The 21,006-nt window shown below is 35.9% G+C and overlaps 1 protein-coding gene across 2 annotated transcripts in view; it reads right to left on the bottom strand.

Moving 5' to 3' along the window:
* Positions 1 to 21,006, bottom strand: part of LOC306845350 (KN motif and ankyrin repeat domain-containing protein 4-like) — a 54,734-nt gene that overhangs the window by 15,256 nt on the left and 18,472 nt on the right. The window contains exon 2 of one of the 2 annotated variants that reach the window (XM_079378097.1): positions 4,826 to 4,934. The exons of the other annotated variant lie outside the window; for it this stretch is intronic. The gene's annotated coding sequence lies outside the window, so the exon portion shown is untranslated. The remainder of the gene's footprint in view (positions 1 to 4,825; positions 4,935 to 21,006) is intronic. 2 annotated transcript variants of the gene reach the window in all.

Below are 21,006 nucleotides of genomic sequence, written 5' to 3'. Positions count from 1 at the left end.
ATAGCAGAGCCCCACATACATATGACATGCTGGGGGAAAAAATATTATGGCCATTAATTAAAAATTAAATCCCATGGCTTGCTAATTTTTTCCTTCATTTCAGTTAAATCACAGCCATGTACTAATCCGCTCCATTGTCAAACTAAATTAAAAACGAGGGAACAATTTATAACAACTTATCCACAATTAAACTAAAATGAGAATGCATTAATAAAATGTGGCAATGAATAAATAAGTTGTAGGAACTAATGTAGTATTCACAGTATAGCACACAGGAATCTAATTATTAAGTCTGTATAATATTTATGACATATATTACTTTAATATAATTGTATTTTCTACAGTTAGTTCCAGTACTCAAATTTGATTGGTTGAACAGTGCCAACAAAACTAGGAGTTTTCGAGGTTTTTGTTTGCACCTTCCACACAAACTGTCAAGCTACAAGTTACGCCAGTAGGTGGCAACAAGTCACTTGCTGTATCCGGATGCCTACTTCCATACTATACAGAAAGTAAAACAAAAACAGTACACCAACAGAATAGTAAGTCTGAATTCATACTATTCAAAAGATAAAAGTACGTGAAATGTACCTGGATGGCCTACTACTTCTGCAGAGACACTTTATGTTAATGTTCACGTTTTTCTTTCTTTTTTTGAAAAATGACCAATCGTTTCGCTTGATAAGACACTTATTCCTCAGCTGGGATTGTGCAGAGTCCTTTGAAGCTACATTGAAACCTTCAGTTTGGACCTTCAGCTTGGCCACCATTGACGTCCACTATATGGAGAAAAATCCTGGAATGTTTTAATCAAAAACCTTAATTTATTTTCGACTGAAGGACATCATATCTTGAATGACATAGGGGTGAGTAAATTCTCAGGAAATTTTTATTTATAATTTTTATTGTGACATGTTTCAAACCACATGTAGTAACCACTACAGTATGCAATTTGGTATCCAGGTATATGTCTTTATGAGTCAGTGAATCAATGATTTGTTCATTCAGCAATGAAACACCACTGTGGTGTGTTTGCTCTGAGATGCACAGCAGATGATTCTACTTTGACTTCATTTGTAACTATTTTTGAACAGTAACAAGAAATACTTGTCTAAAATGTAAAATGTTTATTGAGCTGTAATATAAAGTCAATATCACACTTGCAATCATTTATGTTAATGCCAGAAATGTGCACTGATTTCCTCTCTAACGGTCACGATCATCTCCCACACTTTTCTTTCCCAGTAGCTCAACTCTGTTCCAAGCTTTTCTGCTCATATCTAATGACAATAAACAGATAGCGAGTGGGCTGTCTGACAGGAAGCAAAAGCTTGCTGCACTTCCCCTCCATCATTTAAGGTTCTAGATCTACACAAAGGGCTCTGCTAAGCTTCATACATCTGGAGGAGGCAGAGAACACACAACATCTGTCCTACTGAGATGAGTGGAGGCCCGGAAAGAAAAAAGCGCTGGAATGAAAGTTAGACCACCAGTTAGAAAATGTGTCTGTATTACTGTCATATTCAATATAAACTTACTAATGAAACCATATACACTCACATACATATGGAAACGGATGCTAATATTTTAATTATGGATGTCAATCAATTCAAAATGTATTTGAATAAATTACCTGATATGCTACGGAATTAATTTAATTTATCACAGCTGTCGAAAAATCAGGAATGAGGTATGATCAAATGTTTTCATTTTCAATGTGACATTTTAATACTATATAACTAATATGAAATTACATATGCTTTCCCTGGAATGGCTAGTGCCATTTTCTATATTACTTTTTTCTATATTATATTATATTATATTAATTATATTATATATTATATTTACTTTAGGGACCAATTCTCACTATTAACTAGTTGCTTATTAACATGCATATTACTGGCGTATTGGCTGTTTATTACTACTTATAAAGCACATATTAATGTTTTATTCTGCATGACCAATTTTTAGATCCCTCAATCCTACCCATACCAACTTAACTACCTTATTAACTATTAATAAACAGCAAATTATGAGTTTATTGAGGCAAGTCAAAGTTAATAGTTAGTTAATAGTGAGAAAAATTGGTCCCCAAACTAGTGTGTGACTATTATATTATATTATTATATTATATTGTTTTTATTGACTATTATTATTATAAAAACTAATACATGATGTTATCATTTATATTATATATTTATATTATTTATTTATTTACATTGTATTATTACTTAGCTAATTAATAACTAACGTATATTGAATCTACACATTTAAATTATTACTTCCAGTTTCAAAAGATAGAAATAATGGCCTTAGTTTAATGTACGAGAGAGAGAGAGAGCTTTCATTAAGGATTTGAAGCAAATGTCTATAAATTATTCAGTCATTCCCTGTTTGTAACGCTACAAGCAGACAAGTCTGAGATTCTCATTAGTACTCTACGGATTACAGAGTGAGAATGCAATACACGAAGCCGAGAAGAAAGAAACAGAAAATGTCTAACCATTCAGAAACGCAATGCATTTCAAAGGTGTTTTCTCAGAGGTGCACACAGAGAACACTGAAGTGAAGGGGGAAGGGATGGATGGATACAGGGAGATGACAGAGAGCGGCTGGTGGCGACAGAGAGGAGGAGGTTATCTAGCACCAGCAAGTGACAGCCAGGTGCAAGCTGTGTCTGTATGGATCCTTCACATCCCACGGGATCCACAACAGCAGACACATTCATTCGGCCAGATTCCAACAGAGATAAAACCGATGCCCCGTACTGATAATCATTTACAAATGCCAAACATGTTCTAAGCTGCAAGAGTCCAACACATAGTGAGAGCCAGGCTAATCCACATTTTATACAAATATTAAACACCCAGTGGCTCTCCTGTTTTTGCAATCGCTTTCCAAATGCACACACACACACCTCAAAACAAATGCACAATACTCTCATTAGATCCTGCCTTCCTTCCGTTTTCCAGGAGGCTCCAGAAAAACAGCCCTACTTCAATGCATTAGGAAGCTCTCCTCACTATGTACTCAAAAAATTGCATTAAGCAAGGTCTTATGCACACATTCACACACACAAACAAATAATGGAGAGGAGATGAGCTGGCTTTATGCCTGAGAGGAAAAAGGAGCTCGGCAGTTATTCCTGCACTGCAGTAATAGCAACAACAGAGCCATTTAAAAACCCAGCGACATAGTCCAAGCACACATATATGGCACAGATTCATACATGCACGAGAAAAGACAGAGCGCTATGACAGGCTGAGATTCTCACCTGTACTAACGTGCTACATGCCTCCTAGAGTGTATGAGAGTGTGTGCATCATCATGAGAGATGGGAAACGATAGAGGGACAGAGAAAAGGAGAAGACGACAGATAGGGAGAGGGAGAAACAGAGACAGCCCCAGAGTGACAGAGAGGGCTCAGAATGCTGCTCCCCTCCCGTCTACCAAAAACATGCAACCCTCCCTTCCTTTCTTTGAACTTCAACCTGATAATGCAAGAGGGGGTGAAAAGGGGGAAGATGGAATTGATTGCAATGTAAAAATTGGATGGAGAAAAAATTACAAAAAATGTTTTATTTATTTGACAAGATTTTTTAAAATGTTTTTGAAGTATCTTAGGTTCACAAATGCTGCATTTATTTGATCAAAAATATTTGTGAAATAATTTTGAAATATTTTAACATTTGAAATAACTGTTTTCAATGCTAATTTATTTTAAAGTGTAATTTATTCTTGAATTTTCATCAGCCATTATTCCAGTTGTCAGTGTCACATGATCCTTCAGAAATCATTCTATTATGCTGATTTAGTTCTCGAGTAACATCTATTATTATTACTATGATCAATGTTGAGAACATTTGTGCTGCTTAATATTTTGGAAACCATGATATATATTTCTAGATTTATTCTTTTAAAAAAAATGGCTTACTGACCCCAAACTTTATTTTAATTTAAAATAAAAAAGGTTTGCCTTCCAGTAAAGCAGAAATAACAAAGATAATAACTGTTTTCAATGAACATATCTTGAATTAAATGACTTATATTACCCGCACAATTGTGAATCATACATATCTTGCTAAAGATGTTCAGATATTTTACTGGAAAACAAGACAATGGAAAGCAAGACGTACTGATAAAGAAAATGAGTTTTGCAGTGCATAGATACTGGAAAGACTGTTTATTTGCCTATTGTGAGATATTGGTCCTAGAGGAAAAGAAAAATGCATCAGAAAAAGCAGCAAAGATGAGTCAGAAAGTGAGAAAACAGTCCTCATACTCTTTTGAATGTTCAGTCCTCTGCTGCAGTAACTCCCCATGCCCTCCTTTTGACACAGACCATCTGAGAATTGAACTGACGACAACCGGTGCCTCCGATGAAATGACCCGTGTTGAGGAGTCTCTTACTTTCTCACCCTCTTCCTCTCGTGTATTTTTTCCCCTTATGCTCTCTCTCCCCTTCAATAACATTTTCTCCCTCAATAACGTCCTAATAACACTGGTCTGAAAAAGGTTTTTTTTTTTTTTGTGCTGAAGTTAACATTCCTTCCTCTCTCCCTGTGGCCCCAGGAATATGTCAGAATTGTGGGGAGATCCCACCACGAGCAGTGTAATCATTAGTACTGGGTGGAGGTTAACCATTAACAATGCTACAACAGATCTCCACCACATCTTATCTTCTCACAACACTTGTGCCTCAGCCAGTGCAGCTGCTCAACTGTTGAGGTACATGCTACATTAGCATTCGGGGCTTAACAAAAATCATTCTGGGCTTAAAGAAATAGCTCACTTAAAGATGAAAATTCTAGCATCCTTTACTTACCCTCATTCAGTCATTCCAAAGCAGTTTGACTTCCCGTGTAACAAGTAAAATTCATTTTTTAAAGAATATCCAGCCAATCTTTTAATTTAATGAAGCCTTGGGCTCCAATCTGAAAAAAAAAGCACAATAAAAACACATAAGAGTGGTTTCTATGACTCGTGTTATATTTCAGTTCTTTTGAAGCCATATGATAGTTTTATGTGGGAGCAGACTGAAATTTAAGTTGTTATTCACTGCAAAATTGTGACATCTGACCTAGTTCTCTTTGGCATGTTCATGAGAGTTCTAGAGATATGTAGCAATATCAAGTACATGAATGAAACATTTGAGTCAGACGTTTTGATTCTCAAATATGGTAATTGAATCATTTACAAATGCTTCTCAGCTACAGACACGATGATCCAGTTGCAACATTTAAAAGCTCACAGGGAGGAAAGATTTTCAACAATTAAAAAAATAATTGGCCCGAAAATGAGTTGTCATCATTTACTCACTCTCATGCCATTCTAAACCCAATCATCTTTGGACGAATAAAGATATTTTCATATTCTCTCATCATTTTTGTCCAGCCACTTAAAGTTTAGCAATCAACATTTAAAAAAAAAAAAAAAGTACATAAAGACATTGATTGATGCAGCTTGGAAATTTTGATTATCTACGCTTCAATCTATGGTCAAATAAGAGAATATTAAAAATAACAAATCTTTTTTGGGTTTGGAATGACACTATGGTTAGTAAAGGATGACAGAATTTTCATTTTTGGTTGATTAACCCTTTAAGTTCAATTCTGGTCTGTCACACAAAGCCATGAATATGACTTCAAAAAGTCATATGAACCACTTTGATGGTTTTTGATCTGTTTTTATTATTATTATTGATCTAGTCCTATAAGCACCAGAAGGCCACCTCTAATGTTGTCAGTGAAAAAGATGCATACAATCCATTTTAAAATGGTAATCAAAAGTTAATTAACCAAAAATCGTATTATTATTACTGAATTGTGCTTTTTGATATTTCTAGATTTGAACTTTTTTTTGGATGGAAGAAAAGAGGACTATTGTTTTGTCAGGATGATGCTATTTCTATCGTCCTTGGGTTTGGTATGTGTATGTGAAAAATTAAACAAAAAGAGAGAGAGAGAGAGAAATTAGTACAATATAGGACATACAAAATGAATAATATGTACACGTCCATCTTAATGTTTTATATTGCACACTTAAGTCCGAATACCATGATGTTACCATTGCAAACATCTAAAAAACCCAAAAAAACATGGTACTTATTTTTATGTGCCTGAGATGATCCCACAGATATGACAGCTTGTATTCTTGTCACAGATTCTGCCATGGAGTATTCCTTTTGGCTTTTTCATTTGGAGCAAACAAATTGAAGTGGCCCCACAAGGAAGAAGCTATTCAACTCTGCAATGTGCTTGAGAGGTCTGTCTAATCACAGAATTGAGATGGCCCTGCCATGACCATATTTCACCTGGGTCCAGAGTGAGTCATCGGCCAGTGTGGTGTCAGAGCCTAGATTAAAAGCAGACTTGAAGAGAGGAGGAGGTGTAGAGTGCTCAGCATTATCTAGCGTATATATTGCCAGTGAAATGCACCCTGTAGCCATAAAGTGCTCTTCCTACTTCAGTCGACAGTGGTCTTGCAGACACTAATAAAAGCGAGCATTCAAACATGCATACAAAACACTCACCCACGTATTCTCTCTGATACATCTCTGAAACAGACAAAAAATTGAAATTTTAGATCTACTGAGAGGCCATCTCTGGCATTTTTTCTGTATTGTGAGTTTAATTGGGCTGATCTTTTAAGTAGTTTAATAAAAGTCTGAATCTTTGCTCCTGCTGTTCCTTTGACCGTCTCTTGGCTGAATTAGAGAAAAACGTGTGTAAACACACTCCGACCCCCTACATTTTACACGCAAGCTGGCTCTTAGTCAAATGCACACAAACATGCACACGCTCATTAGCGTGGTTGTTTGCTGTGGGTCTAAAAGAAAGGAGAGTGAGAGTGAGCATATAAGCAATCTATATCAGTACTGTTCATAAAATAGGTCACATAAATACACCACGCCAAAACACAGCCATCTTTATCAGCCATAAAAGCTGACAACTTTACACAGCGCAGAGCTGTGTACACACACTTGAGAAACTTATGGCCCTATCTATTATTTCAAGGTCCGGTAAACCTGCAGGATATCATATCGGCCCTAACATATGTCAAAATCACATATTTGCACATTTTACAGCATATTTTTCCATGTATAGTGTTAACAGTCTTAGGCGGCATGCCCACGGACCGCCCAGAGGCTGTTCATTCTGAATTATGGCTGTGAAATACTCTGGACTTACTACTTTTAGTCAAGACATAAATTATGATCACATTTTCTGATGGCTTTTTTTGTGTGTGTTTAATTATTTTAATGCTTTTTTTCCATGATGGTCTGCTATTTGAGTATCATCTGTTTTTAAATAATTGTCAGTAAGAAATGGCAAGCAACTCATTAAATTAAACCATGAAAGTTTGACGTTGAAAGAGTACAACAGTACTCCAATAATCTTTTGAAAAAGTATATGTCAATCGTATGGTCTGGATTAAAGAAGAAATTTTAAAGAATGTTTCAATAATGAATGTCAAATGGGGTCCAAAACAACACTGAACCTTACAGACTTTTATTGTATGTACTGAAAAACATTGAGAAAATGTAATTTTATCTCCTTTTGTGTTCTGCAGATCCAGGCTTTGGATTAACTTGAGGGTCAGTAAATGATGACAAAACTGCCATTTTTAGGTGAACTAAGCCATTAATACTGCATAATAGCTGTCATCTCAGTGTATTTCGTTCCTTTAAATATTGTATGAAAATAAAAATAATGATCTAACAATATCCAGTATAAAGTTGTGAAATCAGAGACATACTGTAAGAGCCAAAATGAAGGCAAAACCTTCACCACTTGTGCAAATAATACTAATAAAATGCAACAGTAAGCAACAACGGATAGTGATCTAAGCCAAGACAAACATTTTTTCCCCCTAGGAGAAACGGCAGCCTCCTGCAAAGAAAATTGATGCAGGCTGCACATGTTCCCTGTAAAAGCATAAGTTCAGTAAACACTATGTAAACTATTCTAACAATTGCAGCAGCCCTGAAGCTTTTCAGTACCACATACAGTATAGAAAAAGCCTTCTAGTCTGATAAGATTTCATCGGACTAGTATGCTTGTTCTTATTTTCCAAGTGTTTGTTATCATTTTACTCAGAGAATAAGCAGTTTTTCAGGCAGATGTTTTTAAATTCAACAGTAAAATTAGAGGCACACGTATCAGCCATGACTAGGTCCAGTGCATTTTCTGTGCGGATTTTGAATATACAGTATTTTGTTTTGTTTTCAAACTCTTATTAGTGGCTGAAAACATTATGAAATTAACCTTTTTTTTCTTTATAATTGAACATGCAAAGGGTGGGGGATTTTCTGGCTCAGCCCCAGTTCTAAAATGTAAGATGTACTGTAAGATTGAGGGTGGGCCCGGACGGTGGGTGGGGTGTAATTTCCAGTGGGTGGGGTGCCAACCTCATGATTATTTTAGCTGACAATTTCCATTAAGACTACATTTATGAGGAAATTGTAATCTACCACAGTATAGTGGGTAGTGGTTTTATCAACACATAATTTAAATGGTTCAGATAAATCAAGTAACTAAAATGATTAAACTGCTCAACTTTCTGTAATATGTTAACTACAGTGACAACACACTGAGCCGTGAAAGCCCTCCGCTGGCTTTAACCACAATCCTGTATCAAATTCTGTTCTCTCCTTAAGGCTTCACTGCACATTGGGATCTGTGTCATGTGGCTCTCTCAAGGCATGAGAGGAACTGATGTTAATGCTCACACAATGTGAAGTGAGCTATGCGAGCATCGTTATAGATTAGATTACAAATTATATGGCATTACTCATCATCTGTTGTAAACCTCAAAACCCCCCTTGGGTGGCGTCAGGGTGACCAAACTCTTTAACAGATCAAATGCTTCCACAACAAAAAATAGCATCGAATGTGTTTCTATTTACTGAGGCTCTGGAATATTCCGGGATTGGACGTAAATACAATTACCTTTTGTACAAAAGAGTTCACACAGCTAATGTCAATAACTAAAAAAAAATCTATATAATGTTTTAAAATAAAGGGGATAAACACAAGCCATAAGATTGTGGAAATGGTGGAATCTCAGCTAGCAAATCACTCAAATTTCTGAACAAATGTTCATATCTTCCAGTAACGTTTATAGAACATTTGTTCAAAGTTATCTGCTCTTTAACGCTTTCCCTGCCAGAGGTTGCCAGTCACCACCAGCATTTTTCAGTATTTTCACAAAACGTTCATGGCCCTCAGAATATTTTGTTGTATAAATATCTGAACATGCAGTGTGTCAAAAGAAAAACATTTTTAACAAAAAGCTGAGAATTATTTTTTTTCCAAAGATGATATCCTGATCAGATTCAGAATGCTCCATCAGCACCTCCAAAGCTTGCACAGTCCTATGTCCTGGGTTGACATTTAATTTGGTAACAGTAAATGTATGATGATTGCATTATTTTACATATGCATCTGCTTACATATGTGATCTGTTGTTTCTACTTCTTCATCATGTTTTGATCCAGAGATTCAGTACTCTTTCAGAAGTTTGTAATAGCGCATTCTACCGTGTAACAGTGAAAACACAGAAAGCCGGAAACTTCCATCAATGAAGGGGAAACATTGTGTCATAAATGATGGAAAATTTCGTCAATGGCAGGGAAAGAGTTAATAACATCAGAATGTTAGCAGAAAAATTGTATACATTTACAAAAATTATTGATATAATTTTTCAGTTCAAATTCAAGCTTTTCATTTTAGTTGGATGTCTGTCTAATGTTTTTTAAATGTTAGTACTTACTGCTTGTTTCAGATGGTTCAGAAAACATTCAAAAGTGATGCTTGCAAAATTATCAAATTATAAAATCAAACGTTCACATAACAAGAGTTTTTTTGTTTTGTTTTCGCATGATAAAATGTGGAACACATGATAAATGAAAACAATACTTGTTCTAAAATCAGCTCAAAATATCAAACACGCTTGATGAATCTCAGTTTGAAGCTAAAAAATTGGAATCTGTGTCCATAATACACTATGATTTCTATGAAATCTGTCAACTCAAATCCGCAGACTGCATCGACTTATTCAAACAGTAAATCGAAGGAAAAGTCATGTATAGTATTTCAGCCTTAAAAACATACACTATATTGCCAAAAGTACTGGTTCACCCCCTTCTAATGAACATGTTTGACTACTTTAGTAATTTATATGAGTATAAACCTTAATGTTAAAGCATATAATGATATTCTATGGAATTGTGTGCTTCTAATTTTCTAGCAACAGTTTGGACAGAACCCTTTTCTATTCTAACATGACAGTGCCTCTGTGTATAAGGCACGGTTCAAAGAGACATGATTGATTCAGTCAGTGTGGAAGAACTTGACTGGTCTGCAGAAAGCCAAGTCCTAATCCCAGCTGAACACCTCTGGTGTGACTTTATATGCAGACCTTGAGCCAAAAACCCATCACCAAATACCAATGACTTGTACATAAGGGTACTGTCATTTTAGACACGTCCAAAACTGTTGCAACAGAGATGGAAATGCAGTTTTGAAATACATCAATTATGTTTCCATCTTTGTTGCCAGAGTTTTGTTAGTGCCTTCTACTGTTCTAAAGAAGGGGGTGTCCCAACACTTTTGTCCTTATAGTGTCTATACAAGTCATCGGTGTTTGGTGTTCAGATGGGATTAGGACTTGGCTTTTTGCAGACCAGTCAAGTTCGTTCACACTGACTGAATCAATCATGTCTTTTTGAACCTTACCTTATACACAGAGGCACTGTCATGTTAGAATAGAAAAGGGTCCTGTCCAAACTGTTGCTAGAAAATTAGAAGCACACAACTCCGTAGAATATCATTATATGCTTTAACATTAAGATTTGTACTCATAGAAATTACTTAAGTAGTCAAACATGTTCATTAGAAGGGGGTGAACCAGTACTTTTGGCAATATAGTGTATTTTGGTTTGCTGGAACGCCCCTTAAAGGGGAGCTATAACAATCTCAAGATTGTCAAGGGAGGAAAAAAAGGAACTCTAGCATATGACTCACACAGAATAACACAAAAAGAGAAAAAGCAAGATATGAACAAGAAAAACCATGAACTACTCACACAGAGTAAGAGAGCTATTCAGAGAGGAGAGAGACAGACATTGCTTCTGGTGAAATGGATTTAGATGGAGAGAGAAAGTCAGCTAAAAGATGTTTAATTCTTAGGTAATATCTCAGATGAAGAGGGGAGCAAGCAAAAAGGTAAAAGTGTGCTTGTGGGAATGGTTGGAGCTGAGGGAGGTGTGGAGGGCAGAGCGTGTGATAAAGTGAGGTTTGAACGGGTTTCCTGGGGAAGAGTGCAGTGTGAGAAAGACTGATAAGAACCGCGGGCTGTTTGTGTTCAAACTGCCATGTCTGGACCAGACCAGAATACAGACTAATGGAAATGTCTGAGAAAGAGAGAGAGACCGCAACAATAAAACTGTGTGGCCCTGTTAAGAGCATCTCGCATAGATTTAGTCATAAGTAATTGGCACGGAAAAGAAGCAGGCAGTTACACAGAAATCCGGGTTGGTTACGATTTATGAAACAATTATTCCAGTGCTCTGCATGATACTTCACTAAAGGCAAAAGAAGTCAAATGAGTTGTGTTACACAATACAAATACACTGACTTACACAAACATTTTTGTCAATGCATTTGAGTCAAGATAGACCATGTTGTTAAAAATATTACATTAATAAATAATTAGTCAGCCAAAACAAATAGAACTCCACAAATTCATGCCATTGGATAAGCCAATGTTACTGTGTTGGGATGCTCAAAAATAACAATGTTTTGATAGTGCCACAGACTTTACTTTTCAGAGAAATCAACCTCATTAAATTTGCATGGTCTTTGAAACACATACTAAAATTTCCATACTTGGGAAGACAAAAGAGCTGGAAATTAGAATCCAGTCTGGGGCCACCATGGGCATAGGAGGCACATTAAGAAATGGGTATTGATTTTCTCCCAAAAAGTGAGAGGGGCAAGCATCTCCCATTCTTAATGGAGGTGATGGCCTTCTGTAGCATATCATTTCACTATTAGTCTACAAACAGATGAGACCACAGTGAGAATACAGTAAGAATGCACTGAGGGGTGAATGACTAAAAATGAACTGTGCCCACTGACAGCAGTGTTTATTTCCATGCACTGTCTGGCTCGTTTTTGCACTTGACTCACTAAAGTAATTATGCAAATCAAGTAACAGCAAAATCATGGCCAAAAAATTGCACTGTATGCAATTTGCATGGCACAGTTTTCCAAATTTCAGTCTGCTGTAAAGCTTACTTTACACATAGAAAAAAAAATAATAATAATAAAATATACATAACAGACCAAATATATAAACACAGATATGAATCAACCTGACTAGGGAATCATAAAGTTTCATTTACTGCTGCTCTGCAAAATTTCAGACAAAATCCAGTCAATCAATAAGAGTCTTCACAGTTGAGAGGTTCACATGAGGGTGAAAAAGTTCATTGTATTGTGGTTTGAAAGTGACTTCTGTGTGATCTATGCTTAATGCTACGCTGCAAAATTAACAATATACTTTTTTGGGGGGCAGTTGAAGGTGAATTTGAAGGCACTAACTTGGATGAGTTAACTGCAGAGGTCATATGTGTCCTTCATGTCACTTCACATTCACAATTTTTTGCCTAACGTGACCATATCTTAAGATGCAGGTTTTTGCACAAATGTTGTGTAATTGTTTATACAATTCACCACTGTGTTTGACCGAAGAAGAGAGAAGGCAAAAGAGAAAGATACAAAGAAAACAGGCTCTGTTTTGTGTGCACAAGGCACATTCTGGAACTCTACAGATCTGCTGCTGGGGGCTGTTTGTCCTCTGCTGCTGAGGATGTGGCCAAATTGCTCCCACTATCAATAATCATGAGTTTCCCAGCCAGGCATCTGGGTGGGGATATCAGCACAAGGCCACAGAATATGTTCAGTAGATTAACCCAATTTTTACTCCCTTCTTTCCATTTCTCAATAGTTTTTCTTCATGTATGGTTTATTTTTCTTTATTTTGCTGAAAATTATTATTCTGTACATTTTAATTAAAATCTAAATAAAACATAGCCTGTATAATAGAAATATCAAATTCCAATTAAAATGTTTCAGGCAAAAAGCAGTAAAATTGCCATTTTTGCAGTCATTCTTGGCATAGTTTTTTATTATTGATTGATTGATTGTGATAAATGAGTAAAAAGAAACTGAACACAAACTCACTTTCTTTAGTGAGAATGAGATTTACATAATATAAATAGTGATATCAATTTCAAATCAATATCTGCCAAATCGTTCTTTTAATAATACCCAGGGCAAAAACTAAAATAAATAAATAAATAAAGTGTAAAGGAGTCTAGTAAAACAAAACTGTCACAAACATATATGGACTTATCTGTCCTTTGGGAATTCCTTTTGTTTATGCTATGCTTTTTCATTGAAGAAAAAAAATAAATAAAAATCACTGAATGATTTAATCTTGAACAGTAACAAAATATTGTGTTTAGAGCATAGCTATTTAATGGATCCCACATAGGTAAACAAAAGTGTGTTTTTATTGCATTTATTTATTCATACAAAAAAAAGATATACAGGCTGATGGGTTGCAGATTGCTCAGAATAAACAGAAACCATCTAGTCCTCTAATCATGTCTTAGAAAGACAGACAAACAAATACACAAAATGATGAGAGGTCAAGCGCAATCCTGACAATGTATTCGAAAACAAATTTAAAAGCATGACCAGATAAGAGTTTCTTTTCTTACAGAACGGATGGGCAGTAGCTGTCTATGCAGAACTTACTTTACATGCATGCTATGTCTGTGATTTTCATTCATGTGATCAAGATGAGAACAGGGACAATTTAAAGTATGGAAGCTGTTTTCTCATAATTCTGAATTTATTTCTCACAGTTCTGTCTTTTTTTCATAATTGCGACATATTAAGTCATAATTATGAGGTATACACTCATAATTGTGAGACAAAAAAAAGGAAAGTATTGCAGGAGATTAACTTGCTATCCTGAGAAAAAAAAGAACTGTGATAGTTGTGACTCGCAATTATTAGAAGAAAAGTTGGAATTGTGAGATAAAAAGTAGCAATTACCTTTTTTATTCTCTATTCCATGGTGGAGGAAAAAAAAAAATAGAATTGCGAGATGTAAATTCACAGTTCTGAGATATTTTGATTTTTAATTTGATATTTATTCTACTTTCAGTGAGTAGACAAAATGACACAGTTGGTTTCTTTCTTTCTTCTATCCTTAGATGTAGAAGACATAGGTATGCAAATATGTTAGCCAAGCACTAATTAACTTGAATTACTGTACATAAACTGTATATATATATATATATATATATATATAGATAAAGCATAACATAACGTAATAGTTCATGTATTTATCGATGTAACTATAAAATAAGCAAGAGTCAGTGGTCATTGTTGTGAAGTAAATATTATAATGCAATATTGACTGCACTCTATACAGTATTATCCCTCATACCAAAATATGGCAGGCATTTGTATTAGTCTACAAGTCACCAAGGAGAGATGCTTTGGGCCGCACACACAGGGGTGAGGGTGGGATAATGAATGTGTGTGAGAAATGGGACTGTCACTCTGCTGAGATAAAGATACTCTCAGGAAATGTGACCTGATGTCAACAGATGAAGAGAGGGGTATGTGTATGAGGGCAAACTCATATGTTGTTTGGCCCATTTTTCCATCCCTCCTACTTGATTTACTTCTTGACAGGATACTGCTGTTTTCCAGGCCATTCCACAATAACTTACTGTCACTCTTTCCCTCATCCCCAAGATATATTTCCCTGTGCTCTATCTGCTCCTCTCAAACCCTTACAGTCTGTCCATTAAATTCACAATGGGAATACTAACCGAAATAACAGTTAAAGGGACAGTTCACTGAAGAATGAAAATTCTGACATCTTTTACTCACGTGCATAGTTAAATGGATAGTTCACCCTAAAAAAGGACATTTCTTTTTTTTTTTCATGCTGTTCTTTTGAACTTTCTATTCATCAAATTATCCTGAAGAAAGGTATCCCTGAAAATATTAAGCATAATAATTAGAAATGTTTCTTGAGCACCAAATCAGCATATTAGAATGATTTCTAAAGGATCACATGACACTGATTATTGGAGTAATGGCTGCTGAAAATTCAGCTTTTCTATGAGAGAAATAAATGACATTATAATAATATTAAAAAATAAAGCAGTTACTTTACATAATATAACTGTATTGTATTTTTGATCAAATAAATGCAGGCTGGAGACCAAGAAGAGACATCTTTCAAAAACATTTAAAAAATCCTACCAACCCTAAAATTAAACAGTATATTTATAATATATATAATAATTATATACAGTATATACAGTAATTATACAGTATATACACTCATTTTTTAATACATTCAAATGGAAATCAATGGTTAAAGACTTAGTTCACCCAAAAATGAAAATTAGTGCATGCTTCACTCACCCTCAAGGCATTCTAGGTGTATATGATGAATCCAATCGGAGTTATATTAAAAATTGTCCTGGCTCTTTCAAGCTTTATAATGGCATGGGCGGGTGTTTGTGTTTAAAGTTGCCCCTATTATGGATTTTTGAAAATTACCTTTCATGCAGTGTGTAACACAGCTCTAAGAGAACAAAACAAAATGCTGGTGACCAATTAGAAGTACAAAATGAGGATTTGTAAAGAAACATTTCAGAGGATTTCGATATAAGCCAAGTGGTTTTCCTTTGTTAAAGTAAGGAAACTTTGCTTCCTTTGCTCCTGTAAACAAACATTGGTTTTCGCGAGACTCACACATGCATGCGTTGCGCCGGCGTCCAACGTCAGCCGCCGGAAAGGCAGTCTCTCATGAATGCGCATATAACAGTAAGCGGAAGTTACACAAAACTGTTTATATCATTTTAAATATGGATATTTTTCTTACAAAAACGCATCGATTTGCTACAGGAGGCCTTTATTCACCCCCCGGAGCCGTGTGATGCACTTTTTAATATGGATACGCGTGCTTTATTTGTCTACTTTTGGACTGTTGAACAAAAACACCCTCCCATGCCATTATAAAGATTGAAAGAGCCAGGACAGTTTTTAAGACAACTCAGATTGGATTCATCTGAAAGTCATATACACCTTGAGGGTGAGTAAAACATGGACTAATTTTCATTTTTGGATGAACTAACCCTTTAAATACTAGTAATACATGCACATTCTTTTAAACACTGATAGCTAGAGAGATTCTGCTGCTCATGTGATGTGGTGGAAGAAATGTGAAGTAGAGAATGGCCCCTGAACTGCTGTCATTGCATCATCCTACCTTTCACCAATAGAAACATGAACTGATACATACACACAGAGAGAGAGAGAGAGAGAGAGAGAGAGAGAGAGAGAGAGAGAGAGAGAGAGAGAGAGACTTTTAACCCCCTTTATTTTATTATTCAAACAAGTTTATGGGTTAAAAAAATAAAAATAATTCACAAACATACATTACAAAACACAAAATACCAAAACCAAACATATTTCACCAATTAAAAACTAAACTTCCATCTTCAGTCACAGACACTAATGCCTCTCTCACACCCCACCTCCATTCAAAAAAAGCAACATTATCAGTGTGTTGGTAGTATGTATACTCAATGATCACTCGGGATTCTATTAGAGATTTAAACATTGCCAACATATCAACATCCTTTCCTGCATTTTTACACTGATGAGACTTCAAAATGGCTAGCTTAGCTTGACCAATTAAAAAATTTGCAAGAACACATTGTTGTTGGCACGCCCTTGTATATCGATATCCTAAAATAAACAAAACATTATTATACAAAAACCCCAGTTTTATAATCAATCTTTCAAGTATTTCAAATAAGGAACCAAGTCTTGCACATTCAAAAAACATATGAAAAACAGTATCATGAGCATTACAATACGGACACAATAAAACCATCTCGTTAAATTTCGAGACTAAGCTATTTGAAGCTATAGCACAATGGAGTACTCTCCACTGAAGATCTCCACATCGCTTGGAGACAGGAGGTTTATATAATACTCTCCATGATGGATGTACTCCCTCGCAAACAGAAATCTTATCTCTCCATTTAGTATCTGGTCTTCCTTGCAACTGTCTAATATGTAAGGATTTGACACAAATATAATAAAGAGTTTTCTTTGCCACATTATGAAAAACCAAATCACCATATCCCTTCAACAATGTACTCGGATTCATCCTACTCTCAAATCCCATATCTTTAGGGATCACCTTCAGTTCAGGGAAGTTCTGAGGTAAAAAACCATTTACCAGGGCTGAATTTATAGAGGAAATTAATGCAGGGGGGAAAGCATCTTTAATACACTTAATAATCCTATCCACAGTTCTCAAGGATTTTAATTTAACCTGTGCCGCAAGTGACAGCACAGTTCGCCACTCGCATTGTGTCAAATCAATCAAATCCATTACTTTACTAACCCCAGCATTTAATAACCGTGGAATAAAACAAGATATATTAGATGGTAATTTTATAAGGGGATTAAAAAACAAAGGTTCTGAAATCCCATAATGTACCTCTTCTGTTCTTGAGAAATAAAAATATTTCCATGATCTAATAACTGACATATAAAAATTAGGAAAAAAACATTGTGCCCTTTCCTCAAATAGTTTTTCCATTAAAAACAACTGTTTATCAAGGCCTATTCCACCTAGATCTGTTAATACAGACAACCCAAATGCAGCCCATTTTAAAGGAGCAGAACAATACAAAAGTCTCTGCAATGTTTGTAGTCTCATTGCTAATATTTTTGACTCTATATGTATTAATCCTTGACCTCCCTCTGCCACAGGAAGGTAAAGTATCCCAGGAATAAGCCAATGATGACCATTCCAAAAAAAATCCACAAAAGCTTTCTGAATGGTAATGAGCAATTCTTTAGGAGGATTTAAAACAGTGACCCTATGCCACAACATAGAGGCTGCCAAATTATTAACAATCAAGCACCTCCCTCTAAATGAAAGCTGCGGGAGAAGCCATCTCCATTTCTGTAATCTACCAATCACCCGATTTGCTAATCCCACCCAATTCTTTTCGGTGTATTGGGCTGTCCCAAAAAAAACACCAAGTACTTTAAATCCATCCTGAGCCCATTTACACTGTTGTGGCAAATGAGGTGGTCCTATATCCTCCCATTCTCCCAACAACAAGGATGCACATTTATCCCAATTAATACGAGAAGAAGTAGCTCTCTGAAACCTATCCAAACAAGATATAAGTTTAGTAACATCATCAGTGCTCCTAATCATCACAGTTACATCATCTGCGTATGCTGTAAGCTTCACCGGGGCTACTTCTGGAAAACCTGGGACACCAAACCCACACAGCTGTTTCCTCAGCATAGACAACAGAGGTTCAATAGAAATAGAATACAAAAGACCAGACAGAGGACATCCTTGTCTTATTCCTCTGGTCACAGGGAAAGGTCTAGTTAAAGACCCATTAATCCGTAACATACTGTAGATATCATTGTACAGAAGCTTGACAAGAGAAATAAAATAAGTACCAAAACCAAAAGCTTCCAGGGTCTTAAACAAATAATGATGGTCCACCCTATCGAAAGCTTTTTCCTGATCCAAAGATAGGAATCCAATGTCCAGTTTGTGTCTTTGTGCAACTGTAATCATGTCTCTGACGAGAAAAAGATTATCAAAAATTGAACGTTTAGGGACACAAAATGATTGATCTTCATGGATAACGTTTGTCATATATTTTTTAAGTCTATTAGTTATTGTTTTAGACAAAATTTTAAAATCAACACAGATCAGTGACACGGGTCGCCAATTTTTAAGGAACCCAAGATCTCCTTTTTTTGGAATCAATGTTACAACTGCCCTCCGACAGCTCAGTGGAAGTTTCCCTTGATTAAAACTTTCCAGAATGACCGCATACAAGTCCTCCCCAATCAAATTCCAGAAAACACGATAAAATTCCGCTGAGAGACCGTCTAATCCAGGCGATTTTCCAGGGCTCAACTCCTGGACGGCCAGAGAAAGTTCAGCAAAGGATATAGGATTCTCAAGGGTTTGTTGATCTTCCTCTGATAAATGTGGTAAATCACACAAAAGTTGTTCTGTTACAGCTTCATCGCATCTTTCAGCACAGTAGAGGTCCTCATAAAAGGAAAGAGCATGAGTACGGATTTCCTGCTGGTCAGTTGTCACACCACCCTGGGGTAAATTCAGCTTGTGAAAGTACTTCTGTTCTCTTGGTTTTTTTTCAAGACCAAAGAAAAATGCAGAGGGAGCATCCATTTCATTTAGCTGAGAATATCTGGTCCTTAAGAGGGCTGTTTTTCCTTGCTCCTCCAACAATGTCTTTAAAAGGAATTTATTCCTCTCAATAGAATCAGCAGAATCACCATGACTGCTTTGTCTCAGAATGTCCTCTTCTAGTGATTTCATTTTCTCTTTAAGAGTTCTGGTATTATGGGCAGTATATTGTTGGCAAAACAACTTAATATGCACTTTGCCCATATCCCACCACTGACATAATAAAGAAAAACTGCATCTCTCCTCTCTCCAAGATTGCCAAAAAAGGTTAAAAGAGTGAATAAAGGAGTGGTCCTGTAATAATCTATTGTTAAAATGCCAATGTGATTTGTGAATTTTAGAAGACAGGACAGAAACAGCTACAGAGATATAGTGGTGGTCAGATAGAAAAGATGGTACTATTAAACTATTATAAAACCTACCACTGTTACTCTTAGTAACATAAAATCGATCAAGTCTCGCTCCAGACAACGCATTGGAGTTAGTTTTTAACCAGGTGTACTGTTTAACTCCAGGGAAACTATCTCTCCACAAATCAACAAAGTCATGATAATCAATAACATTTTTTAAGATTTCTGCAGAACTTGGGTGAGGTTCATCATGATTCCTATCTAAATCAGGGTTTATAGTGCAGTTAAAATCACCTCCTACTACCACAATATTATCCTGTGGGCACTGTGACAAAGCATCAGACAACTTTTGAAAAAATATCTTACGCTCTTGTCCAACATTTGGAGCATATACATTAAAAAAAGAAAACCCCATTTGTCCAACCATAACATCTGCTCTTAAAATTCGACCAGGTATTACCTCAAACATAACCGGTTGATTACAGACACATGGAGAAAAAAGTATAGCAACACCAGCACTAAGATTAGTCCCGTGGCTCATTAAAATATTTCCTTTCCAATCACAATTCCACTGTGTCTGATTCTGTAAGTCAGAATGAGTTTCTTGAAGCAAAATAATGTCTGCCTTTTTAAATTTTAAATAATTAAACATAGCAAGTCTCTTTGTTGTGTCCCTACATCCATTGATGTTAAAAGATCCAATATTTATGAATGCCATAAACAGAATAATACTAGGGTATCCAAAAACCCAAAAAAATTGACTAACAATCATGATCCCATAGATATTTCATTAAGACGAGATCTTCTTTTTAACAGTGCTCATGTGTTTCTTGAGCCTGTAACGTTTAGGTTGATCAAGTTCCTCCAGGGTTGCCTTTTTCATAGCCAGGGTACATGAATCAATAAAAAGCTGTAAATCTGGGAAGTATTTTTCAAGTTTAGGTCTTCTCTGATTGAAGGTATCATCAAGAAATTCATTTATTTGGCGAACTGTGTAATAAGAATGCTTTAATTTATTATTGTGACAATTCTCTGCAGAACCTCCCTGAGATTCAGCTATATCAGAAGTGTCACTGTCAGAATCCATGGACTGAACTTCACTTCCTTCTATCAGCATACCAGTATCATCATCCTGTGCCTGGCTGAGATCAGATACTTGAGACTCTATCGGCTCCCCACCAGCCCTCACGATCTCAGCACTCTCTGTAGATCTGTCCAATCCACTGATCTGACCAGCATCTACATCAGCGCGCTCTGCTTCGTTATCATTTACACTTTCAGC

The sequence above is a fragment of the Barbus barbus genome (genome assembly GCF_936440315.1).
Source record: "Barbus barbus genome assembly, chromosome: 25".
Taxonomy (NCBI): domain Eukaryota; kingdom Metazoa; phylum Chordata; class Actinopteri; order Cypriniformes; family Cyprinidae; genus Barbus; species Barbus barbus.
This window is presented reverse-complemented; position numbering and strand designations above follow the sequence as displayed.